At 42.4% G+C, this 21,796-nt stretch overlaps 1 protein-coding gene across 3 annotated transcripts in view; it reads right to left on the reverse strand.

The window, feature by feature from the left end:
* MID1 (midline 1) overlaps window positions 1–19,580 on the reverse strand; it is a 670,305-nt gene extending 650,725 nt beyond the window's left edge. Inside the window, exons 1-2 of one of the 3 annotated variants that reach the window (XM_055086315.1) lie at window positions 19,466–19,579; window positions 2,209–2,308 (exon numbers count right to left, since the gene is read on the reverse strand). The gene's annotated coding sequence lies outside the window, so the exon portion shown is untranslated. Of the gene's footprint in view, window positions 1–2,208; window positions 2,309–19,465 lie in introns of all 3 variants that reach the window. The other 2 variants (XM_024115452.3, XM_055086316.1) reach the window with 2 other exon arrangements.
* Window positions 19,581–21,796: the final 2,216 nt, after the last annotated feature.

Consider the following 21,796-nt stretch of genomic DNA (forward strand, 5'->3'; position numbering starts at 1 on the left):
ATGTCAAACTTTAACCCGGTGAAACTCAGAAATGGGTGATAGGGCTTCCCTGGTGGCGCAGCGGTTGAGAGTCCGCCCGCCGATGCCGGGGACGCGGGTTCGCGCCCCGGTCCGGGAGGATCCCGCGTGCCGCGGAGCGGCCGGGCCCGTGAGCCGTGGCCGCCGAGCCCGCGCGTCCGGAGCCTGTGCTCCGCAACGGGAGAGGCCGCGACAGTGAGAGGCCCGCGTACCGCCAAAAAAAAAAAAAGAAATAGGTGATAGAGTTGCCCTGAGTCATCAGATGGAGATAGTTTAATGATACGGAAGAGTCTCCATGGTCAGCAGGAACTGATGTGCAACATTTAATTCATCCCCCACCTGTCCACTCACCTATCATCCCATCCCCTCGTCCAGCCTCCCACCCATCCATTGAGACAGGTTTAGGAAGATATCCTGTGGAAAACAAAAGGGAAAAAAAGTGTTTCTTCACTGCAACAATAATGTTGCAGCCTCCTGGTAGCACGTCGTGGGCACCTCCATCCATCCGGCTGTACATTAGGTCTGTGCCAGACGTTGTGTGAGGTACCAAGGACAGCAGATGGGTAAGGTGTACTACCTGCTTTCATGATTCTCAAAGCGAAAGAGACTTCTAAGATTTTCTCGGTATGGTCTCTATTCTAAGGCTTCATTCTCAGAGAAGGTGGAAATAACCAGTACCAAGTCGCCAAATCCAGAAAAGACTCTCAGCGGTTAGCATCAAGAGGGCCTAGAGACCTAGTTGGCCTTGATTGCATATGGGGGTAGAGATGAGACCTCATTCAGCCAAAGCCACTGAATGTTTTCTCTGAAAAACAAAATGTAGGCTATGTGGGATTCCAAAAACACAACAAACTATTTTGAGGGAGGGAGCAGCTATACATATGAAACAGCCAAGGGACACTTTTATAACGTAATAAGATCACAGCCTCACGTTATATATAGTCAATGCTTTTTGGTGGCTGGTATTAAGTATTTCACTTCATTTTTCAGAAGAGGAGGAAGTGGAATTTAGGAAAGCAAGTCCAGACTGAAGAGGCTTATTTTCAGCTCAAAAGGGGAAGGTTCTTGCCTGCCTACCCACGATGGGGTTACTACTTCAGCTTATTTTTCAGATCCCAGTAAATTCTTTTGGTTCACCACCTGCTAGACCCTGCCTCCACACCCCTTTGAAATTAGAGGCCAGGCTTATAGTCCTTTAGGTGATACTGACCTGGCGCTAACCTCCTGCGCCCCAAGCATCCCTGCCGCTCCTAAACCCAAAGCGGAAGTGTGTGTCCTCCAGCTTCCTTTACTCAGGTCTTGAGACTTCTTTCTGGCCAGAACATTCTCCTCCTCTGACCACCCCTCTCCCCTTACCTTTGGAGGATAAACTTCATCAAATCTCTTTTGCTCAAGTATCCCAAATCCTGGTGGTCTGGGGGCCTCATTATTAGTGTCAAAGTCTATCTTTTCTCTCTTTTTTCCTGTCGAGCATAATATCTTGCACATAGGAGGTGCTCAATAATTTGTTAAAAGGAAGGGAAAGGGCAGTAGCGGAGAGAAGGACAGAAGGAAGGGGGAGAGAGAGGGAGAAGAGAGAACAATAAAGAAAGAAAGGAGAGGTAGAGAAAAGAACTCTCTTACAAGGACCTGCTATCTCCCTAATTACCACCACCCACCAATTAAATGCTCACTTGTCCTTAATGAATATCCTCAGCACACTTTTGAAGTTTGTTTTCAGTGATGTGACTTTAAACAAATGTAATATGTTGGGGTTAATAGTTCACAGTGATGGTTTTCAGTGTTTTCCTGTGGGACTCTGGGGGCCAGACTGAGCTGTTCTCTGTTAAAATAAAATAATACCCGCCCCCCGCCACACACACACAATTTTCAGGAAACCTTTAAATTAACAGACAGAACATTCTTAAATTTAGCCCTTTTCCCACCCCACAATCCTCTTCTATATTGTCAAGTGTTCGCAGACAGCAAAGCATATGAACACACAACAACAACACAAAATCCAAGGGAGTTCCCAGAAGTGGAAGTTTCTTTTAAGTATTTAACCACTAGTATAATATGCAATCAATTGTTTCCAGTTCATGTGATACAATAAAACATATATCTCATGCTGTTTCCCACGGAGTAGTAGCCCATTTTCATTCTAGCAGTCACTTTTTGGTACTAGAATTTCCAGCACCATAGCAGACTCACCTGAGGATAAATATATCACCTTGTAGGTGACCCTCAAACCGCATCAGTGCCACACAATCCTTTCTCACCTCAGGGGGCTCAGGTGCTCAGTGCTACAACCCTGCAAAAAGCAATGGAATCAAGTATGAGGCCACTCTGAGCAATTACAAAGGCATTTAAAAAAATAAAGCAAGTATATTATTTTCATTGATAATTATTATTATTTTTTTTTTTTTTTTTTTTTTTGTGGTGTGGCCTCTCCCGCTGCGGAGCACAGGCTCCGGACGCGCAGGCCCAGCGGCCATGGCCCACGGGCCCAGCCGCTCTGCGGCACGTGGGATCCTCCCGGACCGGGGCGCGAACCCGGTTCCCCTGCATCGGCAGGCGGACGCGCAACCACTGCGCCACCAGGGAAGCCCCGATAATTATTATTGAAATTATTCAGATAAAGCTAGGGGCTAGAGTCATACTCATCTCTTCTACTCCCTAATTATAAAGCTGAATTAATTTGGGATAACTGAAAACTTTAGACAAATGCTCCTGCTTCCACGTGAGAGAAGAAAGATGATCAATTTTCCTTCAAGAGGAGGTACTTTAAAGTAATGCTTCTGGAACTATCCGTAGTGAAGGACTGGTTGTTTTGTTTCTTTAATTTCTAATCAATTGCCCACCGATATTTTCGTAAAAACAAAAACCAAAATATTACTAATGGAATGAAATAAAAAGCAAACGTACAAAATGTACGCCAAATTTCTTTATTCTCAGATTCATGAGAAAGAAAATTACCCTCTTAAACTGCTACAAAAGTTTCTAAATGCCTACTCTTGATCTCTGTATTTCTTTCTACGGACAACACACAGGGTACTCGAAAGCCTTGCCATCCAAAGTGTGCTCCTTGGACCAGAAGCACTGGCATCACCTGGGTGCTTGTGAGAAATACAAAAGCAGACTCTCATGCCCCATCCGGACTGAGTGAATCAGAATCTGCATTTTAACAGGATCCCTGAGGCATATGTACACCCAGTAAAGTATGAGAAGCATTGGTCTAAACTAGAAAATCAAAAGCAAATGTACAGACACAGACACACACATATAACTTTCAGACCATAGAATGTTTTATTATCAACTCACCACATTTTGTACAATATTTAATAGACTCACCCTTAAGCAAAGTGTAAGCCTTTGTCAGCTAGGCCTGGCCTTCCTACCGCCTGGGGCTCAAGATCTGATTCACTTGAATCTCCAGGTCCTCAGAAGATCAAGTTTCCCTAAGTTATATGGTGCTTCTCAGAAATCTATGTTCCCATGGTCACCTCTGCCTCTGGACTCCTCTTTCTACCTGTGCTGGTTCAGTTCACATTGACTCAGATGAACAAATCAACCCCTCTATCATCTTCTACAGAAGCCCATTCAGCAAAGCATTTGTTGATTTTGTTAAAACTCGGAATAAAAAGAGATAGATGGATATTTCTTGAACATGTTAAAAAAAAACTATATGCCAATCTAAAAAGTTAACCCAATGCTTAATGGATAAATAACACTAGACACATTCCCACAAAAATTAGGAATGTCCACAACCACTTCTCTTAGTTAATATTTTGCTGCAAAGTCCTAACTTTTTTGCAATTAGCAGAAAAAAGAAATTACAGGCATTAGAGTTAGAAATGAGGAGGTAAAATTATTATTAGTTGAGATTATATAAAAGAATCCCTGGAAAATCCAAGATAAAGAAACAAAAAATAAGACTAACGACAACACATGAATTCAAAACATTGCAAAACATAAGTCGAATGTAGTCAACAGCTTTCATAAATATACCAATAGTAAGTCTGAAGATATAAAAAAGTAAAAGATTTCCCTTACATTGCAAAAACAAAGTTTAAATACCAAGGAATAAACTCAACACTTTAAAATGATTTTAAGAAACACGTTAAAATTGCACTGAGGGACACAAAAGAAGACTTGAACGTCTGGGGAGGGCATTGCATATTCATGTATAGGATGACACATTTTTCTAAAGAGTTCTAGTTTTCCTATATATATATAAATTTAACATAATCCCAGTAAAATTACCATCCCGATTTTCAAAAAAAATACAAAAATAAAAAACTTGACCAGCCAACTCCAAATTTCATTCAGAAATATAAACAAGCAAAAGTATCAAGAAAAATTCTGAAAAAGAAGAATGAGAGAAGAATGACTGCCAGATGGTCCCAGTACTTTAACGTGGTATTGGTGTGTTGTTCATGGACATAATAATGGCTCGGAGTAAAAAGTCCAGAAATAGATCTGAGTATACATGCGAATTTCGCGTCTTAATAATGAGACGATATCTCAAATCTCTGTATGTGTGTAGGGGGATAGGGGGGGATGGTTTATTGAAAAAATTGTCCTGCGACAACTGAGTAACTGAAAAAAAGAGGGGAGATTAGAGCTGTACTTTATTCCTTCCACCAGAATAAATTTCGAATACATCAAGGGTTTAAAGTAAAAAGGCAAAATTTTTATAAATTTGAAAAATCGTAGAAGAATTCATTTAGGACGTAAATGAAAGTAATTCTAACGACGCCCCAAAACCCAGAAACCATGTAAGAAAAGACTGTGAAATTAAGGTGCATAAAAATTACTCAAAGCAAAATTCACCACAAACAAAAACAAAAGAAAAATGACTGAGAAAATATGTCTAACTCATTGTCATGGATCGAATTGTATGCTCCCCCTCCAAATTTGTATGTTGAAGTCCTAACCCAAATGCGACTATATTTGGGGATAGGGTCTTCAGAGAGGTAATGAAAGTTAAATGAAGTCTTAAGGGCGTGGCCCTAATCTGATAGGACTGGTGTCCTCTCAGGAAGAGATACCAGAGAACTCCCTCTCTCCACATGCATAGAGAAGAAGCTAAGAAACCAGCTGTCTACAAGCCAGGAAGCCAGAAACCAACGCTGATGGCACCTTGATCTTGAACCTCTAACCTCGAGAACAAAATAAATGTCTGTTGTTTAAGCCACTCAGTCTGTGTTATTCGGTTATGGCAGCCCAAGCAGACTAACACACTCATACTTTGGAAAAAGAGTTAATCTCCTTACTATGTAAATAGTTCCTACAAAATCAGTAACAAAATGAGCAATACAATGTATTGATGAAGGTGTGAGAGAATGGGCTCTCTCATACATTCTGAGAGGGACTGGTACAACCACCTAGTGAGGGTAATTTGGAAATGCCTACCAAAGATAAAAGCAACTTCCTCTTGAGCCAGTCATTTTGATTCTAAGTGTTTATTCCACAGATCTGCTCACATGTGAGAAAAAATGTAAGTACAATATTATTCATTGCAGCATTGTTCGTAATGGGAAAGCATTAGAAACAAATTTTGTTCACTATTAAGAGACCAGTTACATAAATTATATTAATCTATACAATGGGACAGTGTACAATTATTAAATAAAAACAAACTGGAATGCTTTATGTATCAATATGGAAAACCTCCAAGATATTTTAACTGAAGAAAACAAGGGTGGAAACTCTATGTGAAGTATGCTACCATTTGTGTAAAAAAAAAAAATGTAGGCAGGGTGTTATATTGCATCTAACAGTGTCTCATACACCGGAATAACCCCCATTTAGCCTTTAAAGGACAATTCATGGTGATGTTTGTACAACATTGTCAATGTACTTAATGCCACAAAATTGTACACTTAAAAACAGTTAAAATGGTTTTTTAAAAAGTCAATTCAGAGGTCATCTCCTCCAGAGTAAAGGCCATGGCTAAATACATTTTCTTTATCCTCCCACAGTAAGTTTATAAAGTTAACGAAATAAATGAAATTATCTGAAGATGTGTCTGTCTCACTACCTAGAGTATTGGTGAGGCAGCAGGGAACATGTCCCACCGATCCCATGGCCTCCAAGACTGGCTCCATATCCAGCACATGGTAGAAGCTCAGGAAATGTTTTCCCTACAGATTTCAGACTCAAGACTGCAATGTCAACTTATTGCTGAGTTTCCAGCCTGCCGGCCTGCCCTGCAAATTTAATACTTGGCACTACTCACAGTTGTGTGAACCAATGCCTTAAAATAAATTTCTTGATATGTAGCTAGCTAGCTAGATCTCTTGTTGGTTCTGTTTCTTTGGAGAACCCTGATTTGGGGCAAAAGAGCACTCCTCAGATAACCTCACGCATTAGGCTTCCTACTTACATGGCTGCCTCTGCTTCTGATGTAACATGAAGGAAAGTGCAACTGAAGACGAGCTTGAGCAAATTAGTAGAGAGCCCCCAGAGCAGAGGGGCAGAGTAACATATTTTAGCATTTATGTTAACAATTTATTTCGTGCTTTATAATTCACAGTATATTTCTTTGGCTATAAAGCCTTATATTGCCATTGCTGGAGAGAGAGACAGACAGACTGACTGACTGAGAGAGAGAGACAGAGAGAGAGAGAGAGAGAGAAGAAAAATCCAAACCTTAGCTACATTCTGATTATATCTTTTAAATATCTGTACCAATAACTCTGTATTTAGAGCCTGTATATCTTTGGTTTTTAATGCATAAGGAGACCAAGCAATAAAATAATATCACAAACATCTGTTCCTAGGATTCAAGAGTTAAAGTATGAATTTTAATATCCCCCAAAGCATATTTCTTGGAAAACTGTGTCTGATGTGGTGGTGGTAGAGAATGGTTTGTCAACTTGTCTTTTGTGGCTTTAATTCTTCAATCCCACTTTAGAGTGAATCCAAACCACTTAAGAGAGCCTCCCCCTCCTTCCCCTACAGCCACCCATAACTTACCTTCTTGATTTTCCTTCCATTTTTACTTTTCTTCTCTCCAATTTATTAATTCACAATGCTTACAATAACAAACAAAACTGCCGAAGAGGCAGGAATATATTTAGGTGAGCTAGTCAAGCATTCCCTTCTGAGTAGGGAAACCCAACTAGTCCGAAGACTGTTTGGTAAGTATGGAATGATAGCAAAGAAGAACAAAAGCCGTGAAGGCTATCACCATTCATCCTTGTGGTTTTACCAACCAACCACACCAGATGACTTAAGTTTCTTTATTTGTAACCAGCTCTCACTTTCCTGAATTTCAGTTCTGTGCTCTGAACTGCTTCTTGGATTTCACTGTTGAGAACCATTGTCATCACAACTGCAGTGTTTCCAACAATGAACTCATCTTGCCCCTAAATCCAGACATTTCTCAAAATCAGCAGCCATTTCTTTTACTCCCTCTCTTCTTACCTTCTTTATCTTAATTTTCTCTTTATACGGTAAGTTGGTAGTTTCAGACATAGCCTACCATGTTGTTGTTCCCTTTCAAAAGAAAAATTATGTTGGATGGTCCTTGGCTATAGTTTATACTTAAAAAGTGAAAGGCAAATCCAATACCTGCAGGAAATTTCATTAACATAACCCTATTATTGCTCCATTTCTCTTTAACTTTGGTAATTATTAGCAAACCAGATCCATTACCAATTATTTCCACAGGGGAGAAAGGATGAAATCTCTCACTCCTCTAGGCAAGACTATCCTGATGTCTCCTGCCTGGGTGGCTGGTAACACGTTGCTCTGCACAGCTCCTCTCCAGAGCAACGTGCATTTCACCCGTTGTGACCAGTGGTACTCCTGTCATTCTCAGTCCACCATGTCAAATCTGCTCACCCATAAAGGCCCACTTGTGGTAACAACTGGCCTAATAACTTAATTACAATAACATAATAATAATAATAACAACAACAGTTTACTAATAAACACTAGCTTTTCCCCTCATTTCAGCTTCAGAATAACTGGGGTGAAAATAGATAACCAACAAGGACCTACTGTACAGCACAGGGAACTATACTCAATATCTTGTAATAATCTATAAGGGAAAAAAATCTGAAAAAGAATACATAGATAGATTGACAGAAAGAATCACTTTTCTGTACACCTGAAACTAACACAACATTGTAAATCAACTATACTTCAATAAAAATTTTTTTAATTAAAAAAAAGAATAGGGTAGAAAGGAGGAGAATTAAGTTAAATTGTCCCAATGGAGTTACTTAGTAACTACACACACACGTACATGTACATGTATATCTATATTATATACTGCTCAAGCTGAGGAGGTAGGAGCCCATGCTCTAGCTGCCAAGTATCAAGGACAGCAAGTTTCTGGCCTTTGGTTTGCCTAGAACAGGGTCTCTCAACCTTGGCACTATTGACATTTGGGCTGGATAATTCTTTGTTGTGAAAGCTGTCCTGTACATTTCAGGATGTTAAGCAGCATTCCTGTCCTTGATCGACTAAACGCCAACAGCAATCCCTACCTCCAGTGTGACAGCCAAAAATGGCTCCAGACATTGCCAAATGCCTCCTGGATGGGATGGGAGTAACAAAATCCCACCCCCACCCCCACTTGAAAACCACCGCTACACAGGGAATCAAGCCCCTGCCTCCTATCAAACCTCACACATGATGGATTCCCAAGCAGAGTAAAAGGCTGGGCATCTCCCTGTCAGCATTCATCAGAGGACAAGCTTCAGTTTTCTGAACTGGTCCCACAGCAGGCCTGTCAGTGCCCTCCCAGGCCCACTTGGCACATTATCAAGGAGAGTTCAGTCTTAAATAAGTTCAGCTATAAATTAGAGAAACTTCTTCGAACAGTCATGCCCTGTGTACATCTGGAGATATGGAACTAGGGTTCAGATAAGTTGAGAGTGACCCACAATAAAAGGTAGTTATCTATCATCAGTGAATTAAAATTAATTCATTTTTTTAGAGGTTTACGTTAAGAGACCCTGGCCTCATCAAAAAAATAAATCACACACACACACACACACACACACACACACACACACACACACAAGCTTGGAACTTGCAATAATATATTCTCTGAAGTTATTACAATTGTATTAAAAATATTAAACAGAATGATAACCTCCAGTAATTTAATTTTACTGGCAACAAATCCCTTTGAAGAACGGTGGCATTTACTGTATTTCAAAGAGTGAGAGGCAGCCCTGGCCCTTGAGAGAGACATGATACAGACATGGTCCCTCTGTGTACCGATGTGGAGTCCTGGTGAACCCATGCAGACCCCGTGGAACACTGAGCTATAAGGACGCCCACCGGCTGTGTCTTAGGAACTTGCCTTCGTGCATTCAGGCCTTAGCAAAGACTGTGAAGGTCAAGGTCAGCGCTGGCAGGGGGTCAAGTGAAGGTCTCCAGACATAACTGGAGAGTGGTGAAGAGCGAGGTTGAGAAAAGCAAATTCTCCCTGTTGTCAGGTCAATAACTGTTCTTTTTAAAACCCTCCTATGGCTTCACATCTCACTTAGAAGAAAATGCAACCCCCCACCCAAGAAGCCCAGCACTCTCCAGTCCCCATATCCTCTCCTACGTTCTGCCCTCACTCACCCCGTGCAGGCCCCGCTGGCCTTCCCCTGTTCATTCCAATCACAGGAAGCTCTCCTTTGCTGTTCCCACTCTCTGGACCACACCTTGTCCTGATCTTTACACGACTGGGTCCTTCTCATGAGTCAGGTCTCAGCTAAAACGTCCCCCCCTCAGAGAAGTCTTCCTGATGGCCACATCTGAGGTTGTATCCGGGGTTCTCAATCTGCACTGGGCACACGGATCTCCTGGGGAGCCTGTTACAATGCAGACTTGGACTCAGTGGTGAGGGGATGGTGTTGAAGCGGTAATTCTGCGTTTCTAACAAGCTCCCAGGAGATGCCAATCTGTTGCTTCGTGGACCACACTTTGAGTGGCAGCATCACCCTTCAATCTCTGTCACACTACTTGTTTTTTCTTCATGGTGTTTCTCACACTTTGAAATAGTTTGTTTGTGTACTGGATTGTTCATTGGTTGCTTGATCTATTTGTTTACTTAGAAGGTAAATTCCCTAAGAGCAAGGGCTTTGTGCAGTGCATTCACCTGTGTGTTCTCAGCAGTTAAGACCTGGCACATCACAGATGCGCCACATGTACTGTTGAATGAATGATGTTGTTCAAGATTCATTGACTCTTTTACCCTTTCAGTGCCTGCCTACTGACTGCTTCAGTGACTAACACCGCTAGCTACTCAAATGCCAGCCCGGGAATTGCTAGCTTCAGGTCCAAGCTGAGACACGAAGTTTGTACTAAAATATAAATCTGCTGTCACTAAGCACAACTTTAGTTGAGATGATGTATTTTTCATAGCAAGATTTTCTTGATGAAGGAAGCAGTGCCTTACTTTCCCTCTGGTCCAAGCTCCTCATCTCATGGCAGACTGCTAAGTGTGTGAACTAGACCCGCTGGGGTGACACATTTTGAGTAGCACTAATATAAGGGATAGAAAGCTTTAAAAATGTATTTTCTGATTTCAAATAACCATAGATAAGTAGCATAAATATAATTTTAAATACACAATTACAAAATATTTTTGTCATGTACTGAAATAGAGTATTGTCTCAGAGACAAGGAATTGACCCCCTGTCCTTCCTCCTTAGCTATGCCCTCCCAGGCCACCTGCACTCCATCATAACCATGAATTTTCCCACTTTTGCCCTGACAGAGTCATTCCCCTGCCACTTACACCACACTCTTGCATATCCATGCCCACGCTCCTCCCCACATGGCCATGCCCTTCCTCTCTGCCTGGCCATACACAGCTCATCTGCGTCACACTCGTCCTGCCACACCCATTTTCCTTCTTGGCCACACCTATATGCCATGCAAAGCTAGCTATGTTCTCCTGCTGACACCCTACCTTCTGTGTCACATCCTCATTCCCAGGCCACACTCTGTTCCCACACTCTGGCCATGCCACTCCTGAATGGGCCAAACCTTCTGTGCTTCCTCCACCCAGGGGCCTGATCCTGGCAAACCCTGGAGATGGGCTCCAGGGATCTAAGAAATTTTGTCAGAGAACAGAGAATGGCAGGAGAGATGGGAATTAACAGTAGAAGAAAAAAAGAATTATGGGAGAGAAGGGAGAATTCTGTGAGAGAGAGAATTGTGAAAGATGATCAAGTATTGTGAGAATGGAAAATTGTGGGAGAAAATGGGGAATTGGGAAGAAAAAAGAATTGGAAGAGAAACAGGAAATTATTAGAAAGAACAGAAAACTGTGGGTGAGTTGAATTGTGGGAGACAAGGGTAGTTGTGGGAAAGAAGAGACAATTGTGGGAGAGTTAGAGAATTGTGGGAAAAAGCAGAGGCTTGTGAGAGAAAGGGGAACTCGGGAAAAAAACAGAGAATTGTGGGATAGATTAGGAATTATGAGAAAAACAGGAAATTGTGGGAGAGAATTAGAGAACTGTTGGAAAGAACAGAGAATTGTGCATGAAAAGGGAATTGTGGAAGTGACAAGGAACTGTAGGAGTGATAGGGAAACTGGGGGGGCACTGGGACATTGTGAGAGAAAAAAGAATTGTGAGAAAGAAAAAAATAGACAATTGTGAGCAAGAACAAAAAATTATGGGAGAGAAGAGAGCATTATGGGAGAAGAAAGAATTGTACACAAGAGAATTGCAAGAGAAACAGAATTGGGAGGTGCAAGGGGAATTGTGAGAGAGAAGAGAATTGAGGAAGAAATGGAGAATTGTGGCAGACACATGGAATTGTGGGAGAGAACAGAAAAGTGTGAGAGAGATGAGGAAGTATGGGAGAAACAGGGAATTGTGGGAGAGAAGGGGGATTGTGGGAGTGACAGAAAAAACAGACAATTGTGAGAACAAAGAAATGTGGAGAGAAGAGAGTATTATGGTAGAAAGGGGAATTGTGAAAGTTAATGGGATTCTAGGGGAGAGAATAAATTGTGGGAGGTAAGGAGAATTGTGAAAACAACAGAGAATTTTAGGAAAGAACACAGAATTGTGGAAAAGACAAAGAATTAAGAGAGAAACAGAAATCTGAGTGAGACAAGAGGAACTGTGGGAGATGGGGAATTGTGGGAGAAAAGGGAATTCTGGGATAGAACAGAGATTTGTGGGAGAGGTTAAGAATTATGGGGAAAAGCAAAGAATTGTGGGAAAGATAGAGAATTGCGGGACAGAGTAGACAATTGTGGAAAAATAAGGAAATTCAGTGAATGCAGAGAATTGTGAAACTGACAGGAACTGTGGGAGGCACTGCGACCTTATGAGAGAAAAGGAAATTGTGAGAAGGGAAAAGTATACAATTGTGAGAGAGGATAAATAATTGTGGGAGAGAATAGAGTATTATGGGAGAAGAAACAATTGTGATAAATGTGGTAATATGGGAGAGAAGAAAAACTGTGGGAGAAATGGAGAATTGTGGGAAAGAACAGAGAATTGTGGGAGATGAGGAATTCTGTGAAAGAAAAAAGAATTGTAGGAAAACAGAATTATGGGAGACATGTGGAATTGTGGGAATGCCAGGGAATTGTGGAAGAGAAGAGAGGATTGTGGGAGACCTGTGGAATTATGGGGGAAGCCTAAGAATTGTGGGAGACAGGAATTGTAGGATAGAATAGAGAATTGTGGGAAAACAAGGAATTGTGGGAGTGACAGGGAATTGTGGGAGAGAATAGAAAATTGTGGGAGGCACATGGAACTGTGGGAGTGACAGGGAATCGTGGGAGAGAACAGAGAACTGTGGGAGAAAAGGGAACTGTGGGAGACAGGTGGAATTGTGGGAGAGATAGAGAATTGTGGAAAAGAGAGAACTGAGAGAATACAGAGAATTGTGGGAGTGAACAGAGTATGATGGAGGAGCAAGAACTGTGAGAGATAATGGGGTACTGCAAAAGAGAATAAAGAATTATGAGAAAGACAGGAAATTTAGGAAACAGAATTGTGAGAATGGAGAATTATGGGAAAGAATAGAGAATTGTTGGAGACAGTGGGAATTCTGGGAGTGACAGGGAATTGTGATTAAGATCAGAGAATTGTGGGAAAAACAAGGAATTGTGGGAGAGATGAAAAATTGCAGAACAGAGTAGACAATTATGGGAAAAACAGGAAATTGAGTGAGTGCAGACAATTTTGAAAGTGGCAGGGGAATTGTTGGAGGCATTGGGGCACTGAGAAGGAACCATGACAAGTAAAAAATAGACAGTTGCGAGAGAAAATACGTTTTACGCGAGAACAATTGTCACAAATAATGAGGTAACAGGGGACAGAAAAAGAACCGTGGGAGAAATGGAGAATTATGGGAGAGAACAGAGAATCGTGGGAGACAAGGGGAACTATGGGAAAGACCAAAGAATTATGGGAGAGAATTGAGAGAATTGTACAGAATTGTGAGAGTGAACAGAGTATGATGGAGGAGCAAGAACTGTGAGAGGTAATGGGGTACTGCAAAAGAGAATAAAGAATTATGAGAAAGACAGGAAATTTAGGAAACAGAATTGAGGGAGAGTGGAGAATTGTGGGAAAGAATAGAGAATTGTTGGAGACAGTGGGAATTCTGAGAAAGAACAGAGAATTGTGGGGGACAGGAGGAATTCTGGGAGTGACAGGGAATAATGGGAAAGAACGGAGAATTATGGGAGACACATGGATTTGTGGGAGGGACAGGGAATTATGGGAAAGAACAGAGAACTGTAGGAAAAAGAGAGAATTATGGGAGACAAGAGGATCTGTGGGAAAGAAGGAGAATTATGGGAGACATGTGGAATTGTGGGAGCGACACAGAACTGTGGGAAAGAACAGAGAATTGTGTGTGAGACAGGGAATTGTGGGAATCACTTGCATTTCCATAAACTAATAATGAGCTAGCAGCAAGAGAAATTAAGAAAACATTCCCATTTACAACTGCAACATAAAGAATAAAATACCTAGGAATAAATTCACCAGGAAGTTGAAAGACCTGAACATTGAAAACTGGTTGGCCAAAAAGTTCATTCGGGTTTTGCTGTAAGATGGTACAGAAAAACTGAACGAACTTTTTGGCCAACCCAATATAAGATTTTTATTAAAGAAATCAAACAAAACACAAATAAATGGAAGGATATTCTGTGCTCATGGATTGGAAGGATTAATATTGTTAAAATGATCATACTAACCCAAAGCAATCTACACATTCAATGCAATCCCTATCAAAATTCCAATGGCATTTCGGACTTCCCTGGCGGTCCAGTGGTTAAGACTCTGTGCTTCTACTGCAGGGGGCACAGGTTCTATCCCTGGTAGGGGAAGTTCTGCATGCCACGTGGTGTGGCCAAAAAGAAAGAGAAAAAAAATCCAATGGCATTTTTTTCACAGAAATAGAACAAACGATCCTAACATTTGTATGGAACCACAAAAGATCCCAAATAGCCAAAGCAGTCTTGGGAAAAAAGAATAAAGCTGGAGGCACTACAGAGTCTGATTTCAAACTATATTACAAAGCTACCATAATCAAAACAGTATGGTATTGGCATTAAAAACAGACACAAAGATCAATGGAATGGAATAGAGAGTCCAGAAATAAATCCATGCATACACGGCCAAATAATTTACAACAAAGGAGCCAAGAATACACAATGGGGAAAGGACAGTCTCTTCAATAAACGGTGTTGGGAAACTGCACAGCCACATGCAAAAGAATGAAACTGGACCACTATCATACACTATACACAAATATTAACCCAAAATGGATTAAAAACTTAAACGTAAGACCTGAAACCATAAAACTCCTACTAGAAAACTCCTACAAGTTTACAAGGCAGTAAACTCCTTGACACTGGTCTTGGAGATGATTTTTTGGATTTGGCAACAAAAGTAAAAATAAACAAGTAGGACTACATCAAACTAAAAAGCTTCTGCACAGCAAAGGAAACTATCAACAAAATGAAAAGGAAACCTACCGAAGGGGAGAAAATATTTGTAAATCATATATCTGATAAGGCATTAATATCCAAAATATACGAAGAACTCAATAGCAAAAAACAAGCAATCCAACTAAAAAATAGGAAGAGAAACTGAGTAGATATTTTTCCAAAGAAGATATATAGATAGCCAACAGGTACATAAAAACGTGCTCAAAATCTCTAATCATCAGGGAAATGCAAATAAACCCAGGTGAGATATCACTTCACACCTATTAGAATGACTACTATCAAAAAGACAAGAAATGAGGATGAGCGTGTGGAGACAAGGAAACTCTTGTGCGCTGTTGGTGGAAATGTAGACTGATGTAGCCACTAAAGAAAAAAGCATGAAGTTTCCTCAAAAAGTAAAAATAGAACTACCACATGATCCAGCAATTCCACTTCTGCTTATTTATCCAAAGGAAATGAAAACACTAAGTTGAAAAGATATACACACCCCCACGTTCATTAAAACATAATTTACAATAGCCAAGACATGGAAGCAAACTAACTGCCTATCAATGGATGAATGGATGAAGAAGATGTGGTATTTGTGTACAATGGAATATTATTCAGCCATAAAAAGAATGGAATCCTGTCATTTGTGACAACATGCAAAGACTTTGAGAGCACTATACTTAGTGAAATAAGTCGGACAGAGAAAGACAAATACCATGTGATCTCACTTACAGTAGAATCTTAAAAAAATGAACTCACAGATACAGAGAACAAATTAGTGGTGCCAGAGGCTGGGAGTTGGGGGCGGGGTGAAATAGGTGAAGGTGGTCAAAAGATACAAACTTCCAGTTATAAAATAAATAAGTCCTCAGGATATCATATACAGCATGGCAACTGTAGTTAACGGTACTGTGTTGTATATTTGAAAGTCACTAATTGAGTAGGTCTTCAAAGTTCTCATCACAAGACAAACTTTTGTAACTAAGTGTGTCATGGATCTTAACTAGACTTATTGTGGTGATCATTTCCCAGTATATACATGTATCAAAGCATTATGTTGTACACCTGAAACTAATATAACATACATCAACTGTATCTCAATTAAGAAAACAATTAAAACAACCCCTCCACCACAAAAACTGTGGGAAAGGAACTATGGGAGGAGCAGAGAATTGTGGGAAAAGACAGAATTGTGAGTGAGACAGGGAATTGAGGGAAAGAATAAAGAACTGTGGAAGGCATGGGGAATTCTGGGAAAGAACACAGAAATGTGGGAGACACAGGGAACTGTGGGAAAAAAAACAGAATTGTGGGGGGGAGGGAATTGGGGAAGAAATGGGGGAATTGTGAAAGAGGTCAGAATATTATCCGAGAACAGAGAATTGTGAGAGAGGATGGAGAATTGTGGAAGAGATGGGGAATTACAGGAGAAATGGAATTATGGGAAAGAAAGGAGAATTGTGCAAGGGATGAGGAATTGTGAGAGCTCTGAGAACAAAAGCAACACTATAAACGTAAGTAATTGCAGGTTTAGAAAGGAGACTCATTTTACCAGGACCAGTCATAAATGCTGTTTGTAACTCTAAAAGAGATTCAATTTTTCCTCTCTGCTAAACCCTGGGTCTGACAGCAGCAGTTCATATCACATTACCATGGATTGGCAAACCCGTATACACTGCCTTGTACATGTGCGTGTACACATACTCACACATGCACATACTCACACACATATGCACACATGCATATACACACATACATAAAAACAAATACACACATGTCTTGGAAGTTTCATACATGAGCAGAAATAAACCTAATAAAATGGATGGGAAATTTTTAAAATATCCTAAAAAATAAAACAAAATGAAAAACTGATAGGAAATGAGAGAAAATTAGACTGCCAGTCTAGGAATCCGACATATGAGTAATAGAAGTTACTTAAAAGAGAGAATGAAGAAAAGAGGAGGGGAGCAAGTTATTAAGAAAATTAATAATATAAGATAATATCCCTAACATGAAGGATATGAGTCTCCAGAATGAATGGTCCCTTCAGGTGCCAAGCCAGTGAAAGCAAAGAGGTCTATATCAAGGCACATCTTTTCAGGCCACTGGAAGAAAGAGAAGATGTTAAAAATATTGGGGAAGAACAAAAAGAAATGACATCTGATTTCTCAACACCAACAGTGGGAACTAGAAGACAATGAAGCAATCACTTAACAATTCTGAAAGAAATGTCTCTAAACCTAGAATTATATATCCGAGCTAGCAGTCAAGTGGGAGGGTAAAACACAGACATTTTTTGATTTCCCAGACCTCGAAAACTGATGTGCTCCCAAAACAATGCAAAGAAGAATACACGAATACACAAGAACCAGAGATCCAGCACAGGATAGGAAAAGGTTGACAGCAAGTCCCAGGAAGACAATGGGCAGAAGTCATTTCCAAACAGTCTAGAACTGGGCAGTGGCAGAGGCGAGGTGTTTATTCAGGAGTGAGGACCCAAGGGAAAAAAAAAAACAAAAAAGGAAACATGTAGAGTAGTTGATACATTTGAATGCACTGAGAGGAGATTTACAATGCTGACGGGTAATCATTTAAAACTAGACAAAGGGGGAAAACAAGGCAAGTATTAAATTCTAGTGGAAAAGTTGTACAAGAAAAAATTTCATCATTGGTCATTATGAATATTTTTAGAGTCATAATAACATAAATACTAAACCGTGATTTATCCAAAATTGTTTATAACTATTGGCAGAGGGTAGGGATGTGTTTGTGTGTGCATGTCTGTGTTAGCGTGTTACCTGGAATGTGGAGGGACAAACAAGAAGAAACAATTCAGAGAGTGGAAATTGGGGTCGAAGGTGTCCTGCCAGTCTTCTCACCCACCTGCCACTCTTCCTGTAACACCCCACGTTAGCAGCTCCTTCTCTATAAAGCATTCTTGTTACTTACACTTTCCTTTCCACCCACTTCCTGCACATCATCCACACAATAGTCACTTCTTCCTTTTTGGCCAGGAATAGTCTGCACATACATATATTGAGATGTAAATATTATCACTTGTTTGCATGCCTGTCTCTTCAATTACCAAAGGCTTTTGCCCTTTTGGTGCCATGTGACCCTTTGGAATCTGGTGAAGTCTGTTATCTTCTCAGAATAATATTTTTACATGCATAAAATAAAATACAAGAAATTACAAAAGAAACCAATTACAGTCGCTCCTCAGTATCCGAGGGGGCCTGGCTCCAGAACCCACCACGGATCCCCAAATTCGAAGAATCTCAAGTCCCATAGGCAACCCTCCATAGCCACGGTTTAACCAATCCCAGATGGTGTAGTACTGTAGTATTTACTGGGGGAAAAAAAACCCCAAAACCACCCTGCATATAAGTGGACATGTGCAGTTCAAGCCCGTGTTGTTCAAAGGTCTACTGTATGTTGAAATATAGTTATCAACATATTTTAAAAAACAGATTAGGCTAGGTTCCCCAGGAAATATACACCAATGTAATATAGTTTTTTAAAATGCTGTCTTGATCTAGTTTTGAGGCTCTGGCTAGAGGCTGGTCAGTTCCCCGACTTCAGCATCTAAGCTCACACCCCCCAATCACCTCCCTTTCTGGGATCTCATACTTGGGGCCACTATCCACCTGCCCTAATCACCCCAGGGCCAGGTACCAAACAACTGGGGACAGCCCCTATGCTCCAGAGCCTGCTGAAATGGTTCAAATTAGCCCATTCTAAACCTGCTTGCCCTGCTTTGCCCATCCCTTCTTAAGGAAACCATAATAAAGGCTCATGCCCACAAGTCCCCCTCTCTCCCCCTGCCTCGTGATCAACCCCAGCGCCTCCACGTGTGGCGCCCCACAGTGTGGTGTGTCCTCCATCTCTTGGGATCTGTGAGTATAATAAACTACCTTTTTAATGGCAGTCGTTTCCCAATCTGTCAGCCTCACCAAACCTAAATAACAATTACACATATCAAAAAGGCTGAGACTCCACAAGATTTGTGCATACAAATGTTCTCAAGAACAGCTTCGAGAGAGTGATAGAAAGAGCAAAGGAAGAAATCGAACTGTGATGCAGTCACAGCGGAAGCCTCAGCTGACCCTAGGAGCAGCTCTGAAGCTGGGATGGCCCTTCTGAGTTGTCCAGCTTGAGGCTAGGGGCCTGGGCTTAGGTACCCTTGCAGAGACGACTCAGAGGCTGCAGCCTGTCCCCAGAGAGGGAATGTGATTTTACTGGAAGCAGTTCTCTTAGGCAGAGGGCGATTCCTGGAAAGAGACTTCACAGATCCACTACGGTGATACAGAAAGACATATGTTTCTTATTAACACTTTAAAAAACAAGATAAACTTACTTTAAATTCAAAGTAGTGATGAATAGTATTTTGAGACAGAAATAACAATCATATGTGACATTATTTCTCTGTGAGTGCTATCAGTGCCACATATAGCTAACACTACTAGGATTTGTTGCCTGCCTTCCTGATGGAAAAAATATGCTAAATTTCTGTTACAGGCAAGTGAAAATACAAACCTTCAAATCCACACACCCAGTTAAGAAGACCTGGGGAGCCGGGACCTTGTTTTGTTCATTTTTAGATCTCCAGAGTCGGCCACAGTTCTGCACACCTACTGATGTTTCTTGAGTCACTACGATAATTAAAACTGACGGGATACAATTTAAAAGAGAGAAATTTTAAAACGAACTCTTCCAAAGCAACACCCCCGCAGCCTAAAGCAGCTACAGCAGAGAGCCTCACTCTAAGGTTAAGTCTCTGGCCCAGCCGAAGTTTCCCTGGGCCCGCTCCGGCCAGGAGAGGCGGGGCCAGGGAGGGACCCTCGCACTTATAGGCCGAGGAGGGAGAGGGCGGGTCCGGCTCCTCCGTGATTGACGGAAGCCCTTCCCTTTCAGCCCGTACGCCCGACTTCCACGCGCCCGGAAGTTCCGCCTTCGGAAGAGGAAGTAGCGGCGCGCGAGAGAGCTAGCGGTGACCCGGGCAACCAGCGGTGACCGAGCGAGAGGAACGTGGTGCCGGCGGGTCGCTGTCACTCCGCGCCGGAGTTGGCGGTTAGAGGCGGGGCCGGCAGCCCGGGACCGGAGTCAGGTGCGGAGGGGCGGGCTGGCTGAGGCCGTGGGGATCTGAGATCCTGGGACTCGACGGTAGCAGGCGCGGGGACCGTGCGAGGAAGACTCTGGCCGCGCCTTGCCCTCTACTGTCCTTTCCTTCCTTCCTCTAATCTTTTTTTCTACGCTATACCCTTCCGAGACCCCCAGACCCTCGCTGAGCTCCAGGGCCGGGGGTCTAATCTGGACTCAGCGGGCTTCCTTTCTCCCATCGGATCACTACCTAGAACCCCCTTCCCGCCAACCCCGGACCTACACCCCCTCGCTGTGACATGACTTCTCAGGGACCTCCTCACGTCACCCCCAAAATCCGCACACCCTTAGAAACGTGTCCCCAAAGGTGGTGTAGATTTCACACTAGTATTTCCCAAAGTGGGTGATATGTTAAAGCTGTCCCTCGAAGTGGAGGGCGAAGTGGCGTCCCTGCCCAGCACATTTCCATAAGGATGACGAGGAGGAGAAACGAGCGTTGGCCAGATTAAGAATACTAAGGGAGGGCTTCCCTGGCGGCGCAGTGGTTGAGAGGCCGCCTGCCGATGCAGGGGACACGGGTTCGTGCCCTGGTTCGGGAAGATCCCACATGCCGCGGGGCGGCTGGGCCCGTGAGCCATGGCCGCTGAGCCTGCGGTCCGGAGCCTGTGCTCTGCAACGGGAGAGGCCACAGCAGTGAGAGGCCCGCGTACCGCAAAAAAAAAAAAAAAAAAAAAAAAAAGAAGAATACTAAGGGAGTAGTTGGAGCCCAGTCATCAGCATTAATCTGTCTCTTTGCTCTGGCACCTGTGAATTTAGAATTGCTTGGATTCAACACTGCGATTCCAACCATGGGTTTGTCTGTATCTACCCCTGCTGTTGCAGTTCAGACCTCAAATGCTTCAGATCATCAGACAGCAGCCCCGCCTTCGGGATGCCCAATGCATGAAGAGAAAATGAAAGGTAATCTACCATTTGTCTAGGAGATAAAAAGAGAATTCTCAAAAGAATCCTCAGGAGACAGTACAGCATGCTTGTGAGGCTCCTAGGCCTGGGAGTGAGGCGACCTGGCTTCACTCCTTAGGTTGTTACTTACAAGTATGTGACTGTAGACAAGTTACTTCTCTAAGTCTCCACCCATCATCTGTAAGCTAAGGATATAATAATGATATTTCACAGGGTTAGTGTGACGATGGAGATTGCGCACGAGAGTGTAGGGATTCTGCCATACATCAGCCCCACCCCCAAAGTCGGCCGTTGTCTACTTCAGCGGTTCTCCCCCCTCACCCCGCAGGACACCTGGCAATGCCTGGAGGCATTTTTGCTTGTCATAACTGAGAGGAGAGGGTGTGTTTAATGAGTAGAAGCCAGGAGTTCTGCTAAACATCCTACAATGCACAGTGCAGCCCTTAAAACAGAGGCCCCAAATGTCAAGAGTGCCCAGGCTGAGAAACCTTGGTCTAGATCTCGCTGTCTTTCTTTACCAAGACAGCTTTACTCCTCCATCCGTTGGAGTACTCTCTGTGTAAAACTAAGGCATTGCCTGGTCTTCCCTGGCAGTCCAGTGGTTAAGACTTCGCCTTCCAATGCAGGGGGTGCGGGTTCGATCCCTGGTCGCGGGGAGCTAAGATCCCACAGGCCTCACGGCCAAAAAAACCAAAACATAAAACAGAAGCAAGGGGGCTTCCCTGGTGGCGCAGTGGTTGCGCGTCCACCTGCCGATGCGGGGGACACGGGTTCGTGCCCCGGTCCGGGAAGATCCCACATGCC

Source organism: Physeter macrocephalus, chromosome 7 (genome assembly GCF_002837175.3).
Source record: "Physeter macrocephalus isolate SW-GA chromosome 7, ASM283717v5, whole genome shotgun sequence".
NCBI classification, from domain to species: Eukaryota; Metazoa; Chordata; class Mammalia; order Artiodactyla; family Physeteridae; genus Physeter; species Physeter macrocephalus.